Here is a 20,782-nt window from a genome sequence, read left to right as displayed (position 1 = left end):
AGGGTGTCTGTGCCTTAATTCCTAGTTCCTGTTAATATATCCTCTTACAAGGCTAAAGGGGCTTTGAGTTTGAGGCTAGCATGGTCTACAAAGAGAGTTCCAAAACAACCAGGGCTATACAACAAAACCCTGCCTTGAACCACCCTCCCCACCACACACACACACACACACACACACACACACACACACAAAAGGTGGGGGTGAGGTGTCCTTTGTAGATTAGTTTCTAATTAAAGTTCTTGGTATGAGAGACTATCTCAGATCATTGCAGTGGATCCAGATGTGATCATAAGGATCCTTGTGGGAGGGGGAGGAAGGTAAGAAGGAAGGAAAGGTGGGGGGAGGGAGGAAGGGAAGAAGGAAGGAAAGGAAGGAGAAAGAAAGGAAAGGAGGGAGTGAGGTAAGGAGACAGGGAGGCAGGGAGGAAGGGAAGGGCAGAGAGAGAGAGAGAAAGAGAGATTGAGAAAGAATACAAGTCAAGGTCAGTATGATGGTTTGTATATGCTTGGCCCAGGGAGTAGCATTATTAGAAGGTGTGGCCTTGTTGGAGTAAGTGTGTCACTGTGGGCATGGACTTTAAGACCCTCATCCAAGCTGCTTGGAAGTCAGTACTTTGCTAGCAGCCTTCAGATGAAGATGTAGAACTCTCAGCTCCTCCTGTACCATGCCTGCCTAGATGCTACCATGTTCCTGCCTTGATGATAATGGACTGAACCTCTGAGCCTGTAAGCCAGCCCCAATTCAATGTTGTCCTTATAAGACTTGCCTTGGTCATGGTGTCTGTTCACAGCAGTAAAACCCTAACTAAGTCAGAAAGATTGGAAAGTTCGTTGCTGCTGGGTTTGAAGACAGAACAAGGACTGACCATAAGCCTGGCAAGGTAGACAGCCTCTCGGATCCGGGAAACTTGGAAATAGGAAAGCAGACATACAGTCTTCTACAACTTTAAAATAACAAGTTTTATGTTGTCTGTTAGCTAGTAAGTTCACTGTAGCTTGTTATAGTGGCAAATGAAGACTAAAGTAAGTGATGTCATTGAAAAGAGTGAAATACAGTGGGCTTAGCAATGTATGGGAGAACCAGGGTCAACAAGATTCATAAAGAGGTTGGATGAGAAGTGTAGGATAAAGAGAGAAATGAAGTGTTACTCATGGATGATGTTATTTTCTCAACTAATACAAGACAGATTGATTCTAACTAGAACAGTACTACCAAATAGCATAGATTCAAGGCGAACTGGCACGAGTTAACAGAAAATGATGTCCTTGAGTTTGTTTTGACAGGAAAAGGAAACATTGCAAAACTAGAAGGAAGGAGGGTCAGTTTCAGGAAAGATTTGATGACATGGAAAAGTGGAGGAAACAGCTTGGGAGGAATCCCTAAGTGCCTGAGGAGTATAGAATGACATGCAAGTGACCAGTGTGACCTGAGCTGTGGGCACTGAGGGTCTGCCCAGAGCAGAAAGAGCTGTGAGCATGTGAGCCAAGGTGACGGTCAAGGTGAAGGTGGATGTGATAGTGGGAAATGCTAAAGAGGTGAGTCATCTTCTCCATCCCTGTTAAGCTCAGAGAAAATAAATCAACTGAGAGTGGAACACAGGCAAGAGGCTCTGAAGGTCTCAGAAGAGAGAAGGAAAATAACCTGGGAGAAAAAGACGAGTAATAGCCCCAGGAACTGTCATCCAAATGCCAACCAGTATCCAAGGCCAATGAGAGGACAAGGCCATGCATTCACAAGGAGAGCATACAGTGAAGTAGGCAGATCTTCTCTAGCCTTACATAACCCAAGGGCCATGGAAATAACGTAGGCAGAGTTCTTTACAAGTACAAGGGTTGGTCTGGTAAGGATCAGGAAAACTGGGGCACCTGAAAAGGAAGAACTGAATCAATTGCTCATGACATCTAAACGAAGGAGGAAATGTCAGGACAATCATGGTTTCATTAATGTTGGGCAGTGATTAATAGTCTCAATCTTAAAGAGCATCTAAGGACATCATCAAAATATATTGAGAAAGGAAGCAAGTGGCATAGTTATTATGTATCTTTTGAGAGAGAGATTATTTGTGTTCATTAATGCATAGGGAGGAAAAAGGTTACTTTTGAATGACTGGAAATTCCCCTTGTTAGTGCCATAGCAGCAGTTGATGAACATGTATTACTTTAGTAATTAGATGAAAACTATAGATGATATTTTAAATAGCACAGAGAGTAAGGTTGCTGGCAAATGATGCCAGTTACAACTGTGTACCCATAAATTATCTCTTTCAGGTGGCCATAATGTTGAAGACAGTTGTTATCACCAATCTTTATGCATAAGCAAACACTTCTGACCAGGCTGTGGTTTTCCATACCAAACCTTGCTAAATGATAATCACCTCCTCTCAGCAGCTGACACTCTCTGCACTGGGCCTGCACAAGACTGGACTTGTCAACAATCAGAAATAGACAGGAAAGGGGCTCACGGAGCTATATTCCTTCCTTCTGAATTACTGGCTACTGATAAATTCTGGTGGAGGGCCAGTCTTTATCTTAGGTTCCCTATCTACCATATGCATAGTAACAGAGATGGCCCTGGTTAAATTCAATGGGTCACAGAACAAATCATAATAAAGATATAAATATGAGAGAAGTACTTGGAGGAAAGGGGTGGGCTGATGGAGTACGGAGAAGATGAAAAAAGATGATGGTACGATTAATCAGAATGGTTTATATACATGCACAGAATTTTCAAAGAAAAAAATTAATTTAAAAAAGAAAACATGGTCATCGGTTTGGGTTCAGATAATACTCACACAAGGAGACACACAGTGTGCTGGTTAATTAGGTGTCCTTTCTGATTTGCTGATGGTTGTGGGTTTTTGTTCTTAAATGTTTTGAGTAGATTCACAGATAATAGAGAAAAAGATACTATTTAGAGGGTGAATCAACCCTAAATAAATACAACCATATAATGGTAGTTAAGTCTACTGAAGAATTTTCTAAGTCAGTAACTTAGCAATCAAATAGTATATATTAACATGAAAAATGGGGAGTATAATTTAGTAGTAGGTGAAGAATTAGCAGTTATTAAATAGAAAATTCACTCAGAGAAAAACGAATCCCTCACAGAGATAGAAAGAAAACAAATAAAAAGAGACAAGACTTTAAAATATCACAGTCCTAGAGGGAGCGGCTGGAGGGATAACTTAGTGGCATAAATATTTTTATTAATAAAAATATTAAAAGCTTTTAATTACTGTTGTCATTTGGCAACTTCCATCCCTCAGTGGAACAAATCACAACTGGAAGGCAGCCTTGCTGAAGACTCTGACCTTTTTAATAGAAAATTAAAGACCTATAGAACTGTATACGACAAGGCCCTACGGAAGACACACATAATTCTCTAGAAGGCAGAAAGACCTGGGTAACACACTTTTCAAAGACAGTTAATAAAGAGCTGACAACATTTTAAATTATTCAGAGAGTGCCAGGGACAAATGCAGTCCAGACACACCCAGAAAGCCATGTGAAGAAGTGTCATATAGGGACCACATACATCCAAGGATGAGCGCATAGAAAACGGCTAAGCTTGTGAACCTGTGAACTTCCAAACCAAAGTCAGGTGGCCAGAAGATATAGTCAAAACCACCATTTCACTAGGATAGCAAGCTGGTCGGATGCCACTCAGTAGAGCTGAAAACTCTAAAGCATAGCCATAAATTCACAGCATAGGAACATGTGCACCCCAGGCAGCTGCCGTACTTCCTGGGGAAAGCTATTAGAGCTGAAATCATTTGACATCAACTCTCATATTCTTTGAGAAACACTGACATAACTGTTTCTATGTTTGCATTCCATGTTCAAATTATTATAGACTCAGCTTGCCCTGACTGTATTTGAATACATACGATCTACTTACTTGTTCAGTGGGAAAGAGAAACAGGAAGTGAGACGAGGGCAACCCGCTGGCAAAAGACCGAAAGGTCATCCAGTCCACCTGCTTTCTTTGATGACCCATTGGACAACCCAATCCTGGTCCAAGTAGAATATCCCCAGTGCTGCCCCTCACCATTTAACTCACCCTTCACTCAAGCATCCTACCTCTCAAACTCAGAAACATACAAAAAAGCACCCATTTATCCTCAGAAGTGACTTTTTGTCAACCTGGCCACACCCTCAATTTGAAAAGGAACAGAGGAAAAACAAAAACAAAACAAAACAGAAAAACTAGACTGGAATTTGACTTTCCAGAAGTAGCTTTAATTTTATTATTTTTTTCTTTTTTCTTTTCTTGTAATGTTAAAAACAACACAGGCTATAAGCTGGCTAGGTTCCTGTTTTCCTTTCTTTGTCAGGAAGCATAAAGCCCTAATCCTTTGCATTCACTATGCAGTTCAACTTCCAGTTTTTGTCCTGGGGCCTCAAGTAAGATTTTTTTTTTTTTTTTTTTTTTTTTAAGGAAAAGGATGGCTTGTTTAAAAGATTTGTAATATTTGTTCTAATTTTTTATACCTGTGTGTGCGTGTTTATGTGTGTGTATTCTCTATTTTTCCATTTTAATTGGGTATAAGTAAATTTAAAAAATGACATCCTATGCAGTTATGTTTTATTTTAGTCAAACAAGTCAAGAGAACTCTTTTGGGACTACCTCTGTAAGCTTCTTCCAGCATGAAGCTGGGATGTGCCACTTCAAGGAGTGGGGACAATGGCTTTAGAGGAGCAGACCTGAGACTGTGAGGAATCAACATCTGCCCTTTTCATTGTGATTCCCTTCAGAGCTGCTCCAGCCATCAACTGCTGGCCCTCCTGCTTTCTGAGCAAAGAGCTTTCAAGCTGCCAGGTTTCTCCAAGCAGCACCTTTACACAGCACCCACCAGTGCTTTAGAGAACAAAGCATGCATCAGAGTCCCAGGGAAGGGCTTGTAAAAACAATGCTTTCTTCCTCCCCCAGAGTCTCCAAGTCAACTGGTCTAGGGTGGAGCAGTCTAAGAATTTGCATTTCTAACAAGTTCCCAGGTGAGGCACTTGCTACTAGAAAGGAAACCACCCAAGAGAACAAATGCCTCAGATCTTTCCACTGTCCTGGTTTATAATCTCCAAACACACTGCCCAGACCATCACACTATGCAAATAGACACTTCAATGGGGCATTTAATATTTTCTTTTCATATAGTGTTTTAGAAAGTCCTTGAGCATTTTATACATTCATACAAAGTATTTTGGTAATATTTGCCCCTATCGGTCCCCATCTCCTTTTCTTTTAAGTTACAATCTCACTATGTTGGCCAGGTTCCATTTATAATTCTCTTGCCTCAGCCAGGTCTACCAGTAGTCCAAGTCTGTACCACTTACAGGCAGGTTGCTACATCAATCAACTCCCTGTATTCTTTTCACAGTTACCTTCTCATTGTTTACAGAGCACACAAGCATCCTGGATCAAGCTGTTCAGATACACATCTTCCTGATTTCTAAGGTACTGTCTTCAAAGGAGTCCTAGAATGCCACCTCTTCCCAGAAGTCATTTATAATGCACCTTCATTAGAACCCTCTCACTTGTGCTTTTATAACCTTTACACAAGCCGGCCTTACATTATCATTAGTGGCTATTATCTAGCGCTTTCTACTAATTACACAGGTGAGCAGTTAAGAGGATACACCAGAGTCAACCTTACCAGACACTGCTGTGTGGTGCAGAACATAGCACTTGACCGAGAGCCTGGGAGAGATAATCGTTTATCTCTCTGAAGGTACTTGTGGGGATTAAATGAGCTAATTCGCATAAAGTACTAAGCAGAGCTCAGGAGATAATGGTTTGCAGTTTCCTGAAAGTATTAATTATCCTCAAGTTCCATGGCATTCCTGTGTGGTCAGGTCCCTATCTACCTTCAAGGATGTTGATGTGACTGCTTGACCAGTAGACTGTGACAACAGTGGCTGTGGCCTAGGTTCTAAGAAATGAGCAGAATCTACCCTCTGTCCCTGAGGAGGCCCCCTGTTGGATCCTTGATTCTGTGTGACAAAGATGCTCTCCAGCTTGTAGCCTTCACTGAGCTCCCAGACAGAAAAGCCATAGGGGAGCCTTTTTGAATGCAGATGATACAAAATAGGTGCTTTGACATATTAGGTAGAGGGGGTGAGTGGTCCACACCCAACCTAGCCAAAATCTTACATTTCAAAGCAGAGAAAATGGCTCATTATTTAAAATCATGAAGTCCTAGTGTGCTTTATCACATAATAATGGAAGACAAAACAAGAATCTGGTCAGACCTCTTCATCTTTTCTGTCCTGGAGCAGAACAAGTCTACAAATCAGAACCCTACAGAGGGTTCATCCAAGGGTTCAGACACTTCTAGAGGGAAAAGCCTGCTTGGGGTTCTCCTTGTGTGAGTAAACATACAATTTCCCAAGAAAGAATTCCTTTTAACCTGAGAAAAGTGTTACCTTAGTCAGGTGGACTGAAGCCCTCAGATAAAAGCCTCAGCTGTGGTCCAGGGTCTACAAAACAGGCTGACTGGATAGGATTTTGGAAAAGTATATTGTACTTACCAGGGTGGAACTTGTTAATTATGGTCTGTGACCTTTCCTAAGTAGTAATTCCCAAGTAATAAGGATTGTCAAGTTGGTGCCAGTTTCCTACCGCCCAGCATAGCACCTGAGATGGCAGCAAAGCCCAAGGAATCTTTATTAGTTAAATGTTGAATGACAATTGCTGAAAACATGTTTGGGAGAATAAGAGCAGGCATGTGACTCCCCCCAACCCCAGACACAAATAAAAAGTTCTTAAGGAAAAACAAAAGCAAAACCTTTAACTCTGATATCAAATTGCTTTGTGAACAACTATTTTCTCTTAGAAATTAGGAGCCACTGCACACATACACTGGAGTAATTAGTTTGACTAGCAACCCCAGGTCTTATGCAAGTCCTATTAATCCCTACGAACAGATACACACAATGTGTCTCCTCCACTTAGAGTCATCATCTTCGCAAACGTCCATTGTAATTGCTGCCTCAGATCAGTTTTCTCCTCTTCTCTGTCAATCTGTTTCCAAAAGAGGCCAAGATAATCTCCCTTAAACACTATTTTTACCATATCCTTTTTCCTACCCCAGAGCCTAGGAGAATCTCAACTGTCAACTGCTTGGAATTTAAGCTCATTAAGAATTCAACCCATTAACAATGCCTATTAAGGTTTTCTAAAATTCTTCCACTAATTTTCCAGCCAACCTTTCCTTCCTCAAACCCTCCTGACATCTTATTACCATTTTCCAAATGGGAACAAAACTCCATGGAGCCATTGATATAGTCATGAAGAAATGTGGCTTCTTAATTCCACCAGTGAGATTGTACTATTTTTGTTAAGATACTTGAGCAGAAAGCTCACTGCCTTTTATATTTTAGGATCTGGATATATAGCCAAGAACTCAGGATTCTTTTGCCTCGGCCTCTAGTGTTAGGATTGCAGGTACATATCACCATGCTTACCTGACGTATTTTCAGAGTGTCACTCCAAAAAGGAGGGGACACTCACCCACTACTGCATCATCACCTTCATGATAACCTTCACAGGTTATTTAGAGACTTTTAAAAGATAATTTAAAACTTATTTCAGGGAGCTACTCAGATGATTCAGTAATTAAGAACACCAGATGCTCTTGCAGAAAGCTTGTGTTTGATACATAGCACCCACACCATGGCTCAGGCAACTCCTGTTCTATGGGGATCTGATACCCTCTTCTGACATCCACAGCAACCAGGCACACACACGGCAAGAAGACATACAAGCAGGCAAAACATTCTTACAATAAAAGATACAAAATTAAAAAAAAAGTTTCTACTGACTTATATTTTGTGAATGTAACTGCATTTTGATACTGTAATTACTTAAAACATCAAACTTTATTCATTGCTAGTGCTTGCCATTCCTCTGGCTTTCACTGTTCACCTTCCCTAGATAACCAGAGTCATTATGCAAAGACGGTGGCTTTAGGGGAAACTCCTAAAACATTTTCAAAGTATTTCATTTTGAATATGCTAAAACGGACAGACCCCAATGACCAAGGCAACTCTTATAGGGACAACATTTAATTGGGGCTGGTTTACAGGTTCAGAGGTTCAGCCTGTTATCATCAAGGTGGGAAGCATGGCAGCATCCAGACAGGCATGGTACAAGAGGAGCTGAGAGGTGTACATCTTCATCTGAAGGCTGCTAGCAGAATACTGGCTTCTAGGAAGCTAGGTCTAGGGTATTAAAACCCAATCTCACCTACTTCAACAAGGCCTCACCTCCAAATAGTGCTGAAGAAGTCAAGCTCAGGGCATTTGGAAAATTCCACCAGACCCCAGAGCATAAAGACCCCTCCCTTCCTAGGAGGGAGAGGAGGTCAAAGGTAGGCACCCCTCCTTTCCTGGATTACATTCCTCAGGAAAACCATAGGGCAGACCAACCTATGGCCACCTACAGACTAGGGAAGTCCTTATCACCTCATTGCCTAAGGACCAATCAGTTTGAAAACCACACTGTTTTGCCAATCTCACTGTGTCTAGTGGCTGTTGCTCTATTCTACCCCTGAAAACTATATAAAAACTTGCCAGCCTGGCCTCTTGGGGTTGTCACCTCTCCTTCAGGAGCAGAAAGACCAGAAGAACAATAAATTCCTCTTGCTTTTGCATCACCTGAGTTCACTCAGGTCCACAGTAGCTAAGGCTCCTCAAGTCTTACAGTGCTACTCCCTGAGGCAAGCATATACAAGCCACCACAGGGAAGGAGGGTGAGGGTGAGAGTGATAGAGACTAGTATATAAAGATCTCAAAAAGAAAACAGCACTAGTGTCTTTCATAGAAAGCAATGAAGGCCTGCATTTAATAGCTTGATGTATTGCCTTCTCTCTCTCTCTCTCTCTCTCTCTCTCTCTCTCTCTCTCTCTCTCTCTCTCTCCAGATTCGAACCAAAAACCAAGTTGAGAAAATATAAAAAAATAAAAAAGAAATGAACTAAGCCGGGCGTGGTAGCATACACCTTTAATCCCAGCACTCTGGAGGCAGAGTCAGGTAGATTTCTGAGTTCGAGGCCAGCCTGCTCTACAAAAGTGAGTTCCAGGGCAGCCAGGGCTATACAAAGAAACCCTGTCTCGAAAAACTGAAAAACCAAAAAACAAAACAAACAAACAAAAAAAACAAACAAACAAACAAAAAAAAAAAACAAAAAAAAGAAAGAAATGGACTATAACGGCAGGAGATAGGTTTAGTCGAAAAGGTGAGCAGGTGAGCAGAGGATTAGGATGGAAACAGCGGTCTAGCAGCATTTCTGTGCCATTCACAGAAATCTGTCTCCTTAACGTATATCTGGGGAGAGCTGACAGAATCATATCCTAATTATGGAGTACAGACTCTCTATGAAAAGTAATGGAGAGCAAATGTTAGCAACCAATGCTGCTCTTTTACGGTCAGAACTTCCATTCAGGTAAGATCTTGGCATTCTTGAGAATTCCTGTCTGTTTACAATTATCGACAATCTCTTGAAAGGGACCTGCAAACCAATAAACTTCAGAAGACTAGCAATTCCATGCAGCTACTATGTATCTTTTGGTATTTACAGCTGGGTTAGTCCTAGAAATCCAGAGCACTTAGAGTGAGTGGAACAGCCAGATCTAGGCAAATGCTTAAATTCATTGAGAATGAGGTTATAAGTCAAACAGAAACGGACACACTCAGTCTTGGAGTCTCCCTTCTGAAAACTTGGGTGTAGTCCTTGACCTTGGGGGATTTCACACAGATAAAGGATAATGCATGTGAAATGTCCAGCTTAGAAACGAACCCTTAAACTCTTCAGTCCTTTTCGTCCTCCATATGCTTAAATTTCACCCAATAGACAACTTCAACAACAATAAAGGGTCCACTGTTGTAGGATGGGAGAAAGAGGTTATGAGAAGATAACTGTTTTAGTTTAAAAGAACAGAAGACCTCACTCTGTGTGTTCTACTTTTAGATGGTAGCAGTTATAAACAGAATTATTCCTGCATTCTTGAAAATAATTCCATCAAAAAAGATCAGAAGATCTAACATAATATGAATTATATTCCCAACATATAGAGATGTGGGGAACAGATTGACAGGCCAGCCAGAGAATGGGGACAAACAGTGAGTAAATCACAAGTCTAAATTCACCAGGACCAAAGTCAAAAGCTCTAATACAGTGCGGGACCCTAACTGGAGCCATGCGGGGAACAGAGTAACAAGGCAAGGACAAGGACGCACCATGATTCTCTGGTCCAATTCTCACAGTGCTGTTCTTCACAGGTCGCCAACAGGGAGAAGGGTTTTCAAAATTCCTAAGTCCTACTTGGAAGGGAATGGTTTTGTTTAAGAAAATGCTGGCTGACAAGTGTAACAAAAGCCTTTACATTACTCTTCCTAGAAGGCACTGTCCTGACTGGCCAGCAGGCTTCCAGATGGCAGCTGCTCCCACCAATGCAAAGACACTGGCCCTTACCTTTTCTCTAGCCAATGGCATGTGACCTTCCATAATGGAAGTCTGATTCCACAGAACCAGTTATTTCCAACCTTCCCTCGGGCTTGCAAAGAACATGGTGGGTCTGGCTGACTGCTTTGGATCTTATCTGCTACTCTGACTTCAAAGTGTTGTTTCTCCTGGGAGGAATAAGAGCAAATACCTACACCAGAGAAGTCAGGAAAAGGGAAGGAACCAAGATCTGCCCTACACTTCTAGTAGTTCACGAATATGAAAGGATGGTGGGTAGGGTGGGCAGATCTTTTTACAAAGACAAGCAGAGATGTGAATATTTTTTAACTACAGTAGACTTGACTGTAGGTTGATATATTAGGATATTTAATCCTTATAGTACAAGCAAGTCTGTGGCTAGGCCAGGCCAGAGTTGGGACATTAAAACATCCATCCTATTTATGTAAGCATAACTGCCGATCTTATATGCAGAACCTAGATTTAAAAACCAAAGAAAATAGTGATGATGATAATAAACAAAAGATATGAAATAGCTGGAACTCTCAGGGAGGAACTGTGTCTGTCGGTGGGTGTTGTCAAAAGGAAATCTAAACGATGGTATGAAAGACAAAAATATATTCAAGAAACAAAGTGGAAACCATTGTTTTTGTAAAATACAAGTTAAACTTAATTTTTCTGTCCAGACTTGAATATATAAAACCACATCTGACTTACACTATATTAAGATTATTATCCACAGAGACTTAACCATAAAACTTAGTACCAAGATGGGTATGACACATAGGAGACTGAGGCAGGAGGATAACCTGAGCTTAGGTAAATGAGAACAGCTTAAAACATAAGGAGCTCTCATCTCTAAAACAAAAGAGTGAAAAGAAGTGAAGACAGGCAAGATTCTTAAGGAAAACATCACACCCATATGAGACACACTTCCATTTTGATATATTCACAATACCTGGATCTGTGCTTGACACAGGGGCTCTGCTGTGTTTCCCAGAGTGATTCAAAGGAAGGATTCTGGGCTGATAAGACGCTTGCTTGCCAAGGAGAACTGTTTGTGTGGGGCTGTTAAGTGATAACAGATATTCCAAGAGTCTACTCAACTAAGCCTGCGTGATTGCTTGAGGACTGGGAAAATTCAGACCCTGTTGGAAGATCCCTGCCACTCCTGACAGGTTCCTTCTAGCAGTGTGCAAAAGCACTCTTCTGCCACTGACCATAATCTACACAAGAGCTGAAAGGAATTTGAATACAAGTATGCTTTGGAATACATAGATGGCTGACACTCTTTAGGAAGAAGGCAATCAAAATAAAGTCAAATAAAATAAAAACCCATTCAGTTTAAAAATCTAAAGGGAACTTCGATAAAACCACATATGGAGAAAATAAAATTGAAGACAGAACTTTGTCTCTAAAACAATGCCTGATGCGGAGCTTTCCTGATCAGTCTTAATTTAAACCAATCTTTAATGACGTTCATAATTGGCTAATCTCAATGATCTGTAGAAAAATACTTCGTTGCTAAGCAATCAAAGTAACAAAGAAGAAGCATGGATGTCTGGGAAAGATCCCAAGAGACTTGAGTCTCACATTATCCCCAGGGGATTTGCCACATAAGCACCCTGGCTCTCCTGGGTCTCTCCAGCAGTTTCAGATTGGTGCTGTATTACATTATTTAAATTAGATAAATTGAAACTTTTATTGAGCAATTCAATGAACTATAATTTTAAACAAAATGATCATTTAGAAAATGCACACCAATCCTTCATAGTTAAACACCCCTGTGGCTTCTCACATGATCCGGGCAATGAAATGCAAACACCATGTCTGTCACTGTCTCTCTACAGGCCAGTTTCCTCTCCTCTCTTCACATTCACTCTCCCTTCTGCAGCTGATACAATGCTGAGGCCCTTGTGCTTTCCACCTTTGCCTGAACACTTTCTTCCAGCTGAGTTCACAATATGGCAAGTCTGGCTAGATTACCTTCTGTCCTCTAACACGATCTAGAACTACAGTATCCCCTTGACTCTCCCTCATAACATATGTCCTTTCCATGCATAACAGATTTCAATTTTAATATCTTTATTTCACTTTTTTTTAAAAAGAAAAAAACAGACACCATTAGCATGCAGCTGTTTCCATACTTTGAGCTCTTATGTGTGGAATGCCAGTCATAGTGTATAAACACACGGAAAACCTAATTTAGATGAAAAACTATAACAACAGTTGAGTGTCAGCCAATCAAATAAAACAAAGGATTAGCTGAAACCAATCAGGCTGCTCAAGTACTTCACTTGTTCTGTCTACGAAAATTCAGTATCCATACTGCCCAGTAGCTGCTTTGAACCCTCTGTTTTCCCATTTCATAAGCCATCGTTTTGCACAGCTAAACTCTCAAGTATAACTGTTGACATTTTTTTTTTCTCTTGTCAGTGAAATGCCCATTTCTTCCACCAGAGTCTAAGATACAAGAGAAAGAAACCAGGCCCACATTTTCTGCCGTACTCTTGATATCCAGGACAAGAGAAGAACGTCACAGAGACAGTTAATATCTGCTGAATAAATAATGCATATATCTTCTGTTTTTCTTTCTCCTTTCTTTTCAATTACCACTTGAAATATAGGATATTGCCATCCTAATTTTATTTCCTAAAGAAGTGATTGTTAAGGCTGTCTTCTGCGAGGCTCCACCTAGCAGCAGAACAGTGACACCCACAGCCAAACAGTGAATGGAGCTTGGGGACTCTTATGGAAGAACAGAAGGAAGGATTGTGACGCAAAAGGGGATAGGAACTCCACAGGAAGACCAACACAGTCAACTAACCTGGACCCTTGGGGCTCTTAGAGACTGAACCACCAACTAGAGAACATATACAAGGGCTGGACCTAGGCCTCCCTGAACATATGTAACAGATGTGCAACTTGGTCTTTATGTGGGTCCCAAACAACTGGAGTGGGGGCTATCCCGGAAGCTGTTGCCTGTATATGGGATATATTCTGCTACCTGGGCTGCCATATCTGGCAGCAGTGGGAGAGGAAGCTCCTAGCCTGCTAAGACTTGAAGTGCCAGGGTAGGAGGTACACAGGGGAGGGGAGGGGTTCCCATCTTATCAGAGGAGAAAGGGAGGCGCTATGGGGAAGGATGGTGGGAGAAGGTGACTGGGAAGAGGGCAGTGAGCAGGATGTAAAGTGAATAAGTAAAAAAATAAATAAGTAAATAAAAATAAAATAATAAAAAAATGTGATTGCTAGAGATAGTGACATGACCCAAGATCTCAGCTACTTAAGAGACCAAGGCAGGATAACCGAATCTCAAGTTCACAGCCAATCTGGAAACAAACCAAGACTCTGACTCAAAATACGTCAATACAGGGCTAGGGATACACCTTAGTGGCAAAGCGCTTGCCTGGCATGCTGGTTAGCTTCTGTCAACCTGACACAAGTTAGGGGCATCTGGGAAGGAGCAACCTCCACTGAGAAAGTGTCCCCATCAGTGTGGCCTGGATGCAAGCCTGTGGTGCATTTTCCTGATCAATGGTTGATGCAGGGCTGATCAACCCGCTGTGGTCAGTGCCACTCCTGGCAAGAGGTCCTAAACTGAATCAGAGAGTGTGCTGAGCAAGCTGGGAGAGGGGTAAGCATCTCAGCTTGACTTCCTGCCCACAGGCTCCTGCCTGAAGCTCCACCCTCAAATAAATCCTTTCCCCTCCATCCAAGTTGCTTTTGGTCATGGTTTGCATTGAAGCAACTAAAAACAAACTAGAATAATATGCAAGGGCCTGGGGTCCAATCCGCAGTACCACAAATGGAAAAACTCTAAACAGACAAGCAAGCAAACAAAAATGTACTTATAGTTTGACTGAGAACATTAGCCGGGCAGTGGTGGCGCACGCCTTTAATTCTAGCACTTGGGAGGCAGAGGCAGGCGGATTTCTGAGTTCAAGGCCAGCCTGGTCTACAGAGTGAGTTCTAGGACAGCCAGGACTGACTGCACAGAGAAATCATGTCTCGAAAAACAAACAAACAAACAAACAAAAAAACCAACAACAAAAAAAACAAAACAAAACAAAAAAAAGAATTGCTTTTTACCGCCGGGCGTGTTGGTGCATGACTTTAATCCCAGCACTCGGGAGGCAGAGGCAGGCGGATTTCTGAGTTCGAGGCCAGCCTGGTCTACAAAGTGAGTTCCAGGACAGCCAGGGCTATACAGAGAAACCCTGTCTCAAAAAACCAAAAAACAAACAAACAAACAAACAAAACAAACAAACAAACAAACAAAAAACCACAAAAAAACCAAGACTGAGAACATTAGAAAGGTGGAAAGAAATCTTCTCATTTCCTCCCCTCGTTGTTCCAACTAGAGGAAAAGTAGTAGGATTCTGAGGGTGTTGCTTCAAACTCTTATTATCTTTTTCTAATCAAGATATAACACTAATCATAAATATAAGGGAAAACTATCCACAGATCTCTAATTTGTACCTTAGCCTTTGAGTGTTAAGACCATATGGCTAAAATGTTACCAAAATGTCTTAAAGAATATTCTAATTTTTCAGGTCGTGGCGACTGGATGGTCCTTGTAATCGTATTATCTTCAAGTTGTGCAAAACACAGTCCTGCCTTCCTACGTGTAACTGACTATGCACAGCATCCAGTTTCAAGGGATCCATCACTGAGACCCACAAGTGCCATTGGCAGTTTGTTCTGCTCACAGACATTTTCATAATGTGTTAGTATTCAGTAAGGAAGCCTTGCTCAGTTAGTTCTCTGGCTCACTAACTGGGCCCAGGCTGGTAACATAAACACTTTGCTTTTACAGCATCATCACTGAGTCAGGAGAATAGAGATGGAGACTGACATATGACAAAAGAGACTGGAGTCCCTTGGCCTCCTCGGCTACACACAACAAACCCAGCAGCTGCAAGAAAAGGCCATGATATAGAGATTAGCAAGAAGATGCTGTGCAAATGGCCTATTAAAGGCCATGCATGAGCCTTGCGGTTTTTCTTTTTTTTTTTAAAGTGGATCCCTTTTCCCTACTCACTAACCTACCTCCATTCTCGGGAGTTCTATGCATTTCTTAATATATCATCTCTATTTCTTACTACATTATCATGTGTCCCTGGCACCATTCTGGGACACAAAATCAAGAAACACCAGTAGGTGACCTCTGGACATAGACCTGTGCTTTTAACATCACCTTGATTTCTTAACATATAGTCTTTTTCCTTCGTATTCCATTTTTTTTTAACTCATGATAACTATTCACTTAAAGAAAATAAAATTCTCTGAAAGAAAATTGATAGTTTCTATTTTTGTCTTGCTAGACAAAGTACAATAGTATTTTAAAATCACTGGCTATCTGCACTTTATAAAAACTAATTTTGCTGCAGAAATGACTCCAATCCTGATCACTGCTTCCCTCCTTTCACTAGACATGGAAACATCTGATCTCCATGAACAGGAAAGGAGAGGAATGAATTTGTTTTCATAAATTCAGCTCTGCTCACCAAACCCACTCTTTACAATGCACAACATATACAAAACAAATATACTTCGGTCAATCGACTGCCAGCAGTCATAGGGGAATTCTCAAAGACTGCAAACCCTTCATGGTTTACTTAGTTGAAACCCATGGAAAGCCAGATTAGTATTATGTACCCACACTTAGCACAGACACTGTACAAGCTATGCTCTCAACATCCTGCCATTCACCGAGGGCTGCTTTTAAAACCAGAGCAGAGCCGGGCGTGGTGGCGCACGCCTTTAATCCCAGCACTCGGGAGGCAGAGGCAGGTGGATTTCTGAGTTCGAGGCCAGCCTGGTCTACAAAGTGAGTGCCAGGACAGCCAGGGCTACACAGAGAAACCCTGTCTCGAAAAACCAAAAAAAAAAAAAAAAAAAAAACCAGAGCAGAACACATCAGTTCTGTCTGGCACTAGGGACCCAGATCAGTGGAAGGGTGGGCACCTACTTATTCTGTGAGAAGCTCTGAGCTAACTCCCCAGTATCATATATTCTGTATCAAAATTCCAATACCGAGAATTACAATCATAAGCATACTTCACTATGAAAAGTAAAAGCACTTAAGTTCTGGAAAAAAAAACCCTATACTGCAATTTTAAATAGTAAAATATGTGACATATTCGGAAAGGATCATAAAATTTATTAAAATGGGCATTTTCAGATTAACCTTTAGCTTCAAATGGTCAGTACTTCACAAGGAAACCAGTGAACCATAATGGCTCAAATTATGTAGAGTACTCACATGCCTTTGCTTTTCTTTCAACTAAAGTCTTTAAAGTGACATTTCTAGTGGTCAACACAACTTTAGAATGGTGTTGAGGCCCTGGGAGCTATTGTGTCTCCCAGAGTAGACCCTCCTAATCATCGCAGCTGTGGACGATGCTCTTGGCAAGCATGGGTTGGGGGAAGGCCAATGTGGAATGCTGCTAACCTCCGGGAAGTATATTGGATAATTTCTCCCCCCTTAAGAGAATCTGGTCCCAAATAGCAACAGTGCTGAGGTTGAGAAAAATCTGCCTTAGCTTAAAGTTTAAAGTAATATCACTTAAGAGCCCAATGAGTAGATGAGGCTTTTGTTTTCCTTGATTATAAAATGTAGATCAAACTACAAAAACACTAAACACTGCTCTGTGACAGTTCGAGAAAAAGCAAAGGCTGGCATAAATGGCAGTACTTGGAAGAATTTATTTTAAAATATACAAAGTGGGAATATAGCACTTTTCTGATATGTTTGTTGTGCTATGTCTCTACTTCATGCGCCTTAACTAACTCCAACGTCACTTTCTGCTTGGTAAGAACTGTTTAGTAAGTATTCATTGAATGTGTTTTTATTTATCTTTGGTAGGGTCTCACCATGGAGCTGGCCTCAAGCTCTCAATCCTCTTGCCTCAGCCTCCTGCACTGCACTAACAAGCACTCACCACCCTGTCCAACTCCAGAAACTCCAGTGTGATGCAAAAAGGGCTGCATGCTAAAGTGGCTAGCAGTTCACTTCCTCCCTTTCCTCTTACTATACATTGGCATGTGGAGCTGCCCAAAACCAAGCTTCTGCCACACAGAGGAGTCCAAGTCCCTCAGGAGGGGAGTGAAACAAATAATCCTGGCAGTTAGAGGGGGATTAAGCAAAGAGCTGGCTCCCAGCTCCTGCCACTTAGCTTCAAAACCCTGAGAGAGAGAAAGGGACTTCTCCTATACAGCTGTTTACACTGTCCCTTGTATAGGCATTTATGTCATTTGATAGTCCCCTAGGTTACCAGAGCCTAAAAGTGCATTTTATATAAATAAATGATAAAATGATCAAGGTTTTTAAAATTCTGATGCAAATAACTGAGCATTGCCCCCTACAGTTAGCCTATTTATAACGTTTAAGAGGAGGATTTGCTAGCCTTAGTACAGTCAATTTCATTTATCACACTTAAGGAAAGGGGAAAGAGGCATACAGACAACCTACACCTACGATGTCAATAGTCAAGGCTGCTCTTTTTTTTTTTTTTTTAAATTTAGTATTTTGGGGGAGGGGGGTGGAATTGAGACAGGGTTTCTCTGTGTAGCCCTGGCTGTCCTGGAGCTCACTCTGTAGACCAGGCTGACCTTGAACTCAGAAATCCACCTGCCTCTGCCTCCCAAGTGCTAGAATTAAAGGCGTGAGCCACCACTGCCTGGCTTAGGCTGCCCTTTCTAAAATTCAATTTTCTTCTTAACAGAAAAGGTCATTCCTAGAAGTGGGCATGGTGGTACTGGCTTGCAGTCCTAGCACCCAGGCGGCTGAGGCAGGGGGGGAATACAAGTTCACAGCCATCTTGGCCTATAGAGCAAAACCAGGTCGAAGATTATTGTTTACAAAACTTTTAAGTTATAAAGCTATGGACATTTTATATGGAAAGTAGTTTTTCTCTTAAAAAGAAAAGCATCAAAAAAAAATGCCAAGATACACATTATAATCTGTCTTGCCAAACTTATATTTGTGGACTCTTCTGAAAAGTCTATTGCTCCCTACCTAATGATCAATGAAATCTTTATAACTTGAAAGTCAAAACAACTAGGAGGATCATGTGATTTAGAAAGTGAGACAGCTTGGTTTGAAACACATTTTTAAATTCGAAAGAATTTGGGTGCTTCACAATAAAGTCACTTGCAAATCTAATACAGTTCAAGGTACAAATTAGTTATCCCTTATTTCAATTATTAAGCTCAAGTACATTTTTTTAACTTAAAAAATTCTTTATTTGCAGATACATGCGCTACTGGTTACTGCTTAAAGAGGTTTTGGTTCTTAATTTATAGATAAGTTTATCTACTAATATGAAATAAAATTCTCCACATCTTTTCTTCTCAGTTTCTGTTTGTGGCATTAATTGGCTAGTAAGTCACGTTCTGCTCCACAGTGAAGGAAACAGCAACTGGAAGACACATTTGGACCCAAGTAAATATTTGACTAGTACAATAGTAAATCCTGGCACTCGAGTCTATTCTGGGTACCACAGGTATGTGAGAATTCCATTAGTACCCGCTCTTTAAACCAGATCTCTAAATATTTAAATAAATCATAAACATCATTTTGTTAAGAAAGCTTTTAAGAAGATCTCACATGCCGAATTCCATACAGCGTCTGTGTGACAAGAAAGGCTCCTGTGTAAGCCCATGTGTGGTCCTGGATGCATCTTCCTCTCTTAGGGCTTCACATTGTCGGTTTGTTTGATTTCAATCTTTAAACACAGGAGACTGTTCTCAGCCAGCACTTCTCCACGGGCTATGCTGAAGCAGGGCAGAACGTTTTTTGTTTTCTCGTTAACTGGCTCTTAAGAGGCAGAGAGAAGAGTCAGTCACACATCTATGATCTTGGTTTTCTTCTTTTATTTTCTTCTTTGGTTCTTCAAGACGAGGCTTCTCTCTGTGTGTTGGAACGCATATAGAGACCAGGCTGGCCTTGAACTCTTGAGATCTGCCTGCCTCCAGCAATTTTTCAAGTCTTCTTCAAACTTTTAAATGTCCCCCAGTTTATTCCTCTCTTTAGAACTTTCAGCATGACCATTTTGAGACAAAAGAGGAGTTCCTTTTCATCAGTAAACAACTTATTTAAATTATTTTTAAAAACCCTGAATTTTCTAGAGATTCAATTCCCATGTAAATGTGTATTCGTTCTTCTGTTCTTTCTTTCTGTTTGCTTCATTGTGTTTGACTTGAGGCCTTGCTATGGAGAGCACACTTGTTTTGAACTTAAGCTGTTCTCCTTGCCTCTGCCTCCCCAGTGTGAGCTCCATCATCAGCATGCACCACAGGGCCTGGCAGAACATGCACTTTTGTTTGGGGAACTTAACCAGAAGTCATTCACCATTTCAGTAAACCCATCTCCCTGCATCTGAGTCAACGTGCTGGTAGGCGTGGATCAGGAATCTCTTGCAACTGTGCTTTTACAGCAATGCTATAAATAGGTGCAACTGGCCATAAGCTCACCATATCTTCCAGGGAGCATGAACTTAAATGGAAACTCATAATTTTTTTCTATTTTTCTTTTATTGAAAGTAATTTTTTCCATACATTCTGGTTACAGTTTACCCTCCCCCAACTCCTCCAAAAGCTCCCTCCACTTACCGTAAATTTTATTAGAGAACAGGAAATGCAAGTCATAATCAATTGAGATTTTTACCTGTATTTCTTTACTTTTTACTTTAATACATCCTACTTTAACTTCCAATTTACCCATAATGCCCATGGCAGGTTAGCAAAGCACAAGCTAGAGAAATAGGATTTGGGTAGGGTTTAAACCATGTAAGGTTCCTTGTAACTCAAACTCTGAGCCTATCGACGATATATGCTTGATACTTGAGGAACCTTTACTTGTACTCCTCCAACTGGAGAATTTGCAATTAAAGAAAACACATGTGCTTTTTAAAACATAAAAACAAAGAATCGGCTAAGCGTCGATGGTGTGTGTAAGCAGTGGGAAGTTGCCCAGGGCCAGTGCGTGTTTCCCTTAACACAGAATAGGAAAACACCCAAGGACAAGCTGGAGACCTGCATTTCCATTTGGTTTTAAGGGGTTAGGTGACTTGGTGACTGCATTCTGTAACAGAGTCACATGTGTTAGTGCTATGTTCTCAATGTGGAACAGGACAGACAACACTCACAACCAAACTGTGCTGTTGTCTACTGAATAAAGCTCCTTATTTAAAAGGCTGTATCCCCACATTGGTGCTGCCCCATGGATGATACAACTGAACTCCCATTGTATGAGTAAACTGCTCTTGGCCATGGACCCGATGGTAAACAATATACCTACTGCCAACTTCTAGATGTGAAA

The 20,782-nt window shown here is 41.1% G+C and overlaps 1 protein-coding gene across 2 annotated transcripts in view; it reads right to left on the bottom strand.

Annotated features, from left to right (window-relative positions):
* Positions 1–20,782, bottom strand: part of Cttnbp2 (cortactin binding protein 2) — a 153,202-nt gene that overhangs the window by 118,739 nt on the left and 13,681 nt on the right. The gene's annotated exons all lie outside the window — the stretch shown is intronic.

This window comes from Mus caroli, unplaced genomic scaffold (genome assembly GCF_978045245.1).
Source record: "Mus caroli unplaced genomic scaffold, Mus_caroli_1 scaffold_7, whole genome shotgun sequence".
Classification (NCBI taxonomy): domain Eukaryota; kingdom Metazoa; phylum Chordata; class Mammalia; order Rodentia; family Muridae; genus Mus; species Mus caroli.
Note: the sequence above shows the minus strand (reverse complement) of the source record. Positions and strands in the feature narration are given on the sequence as shown.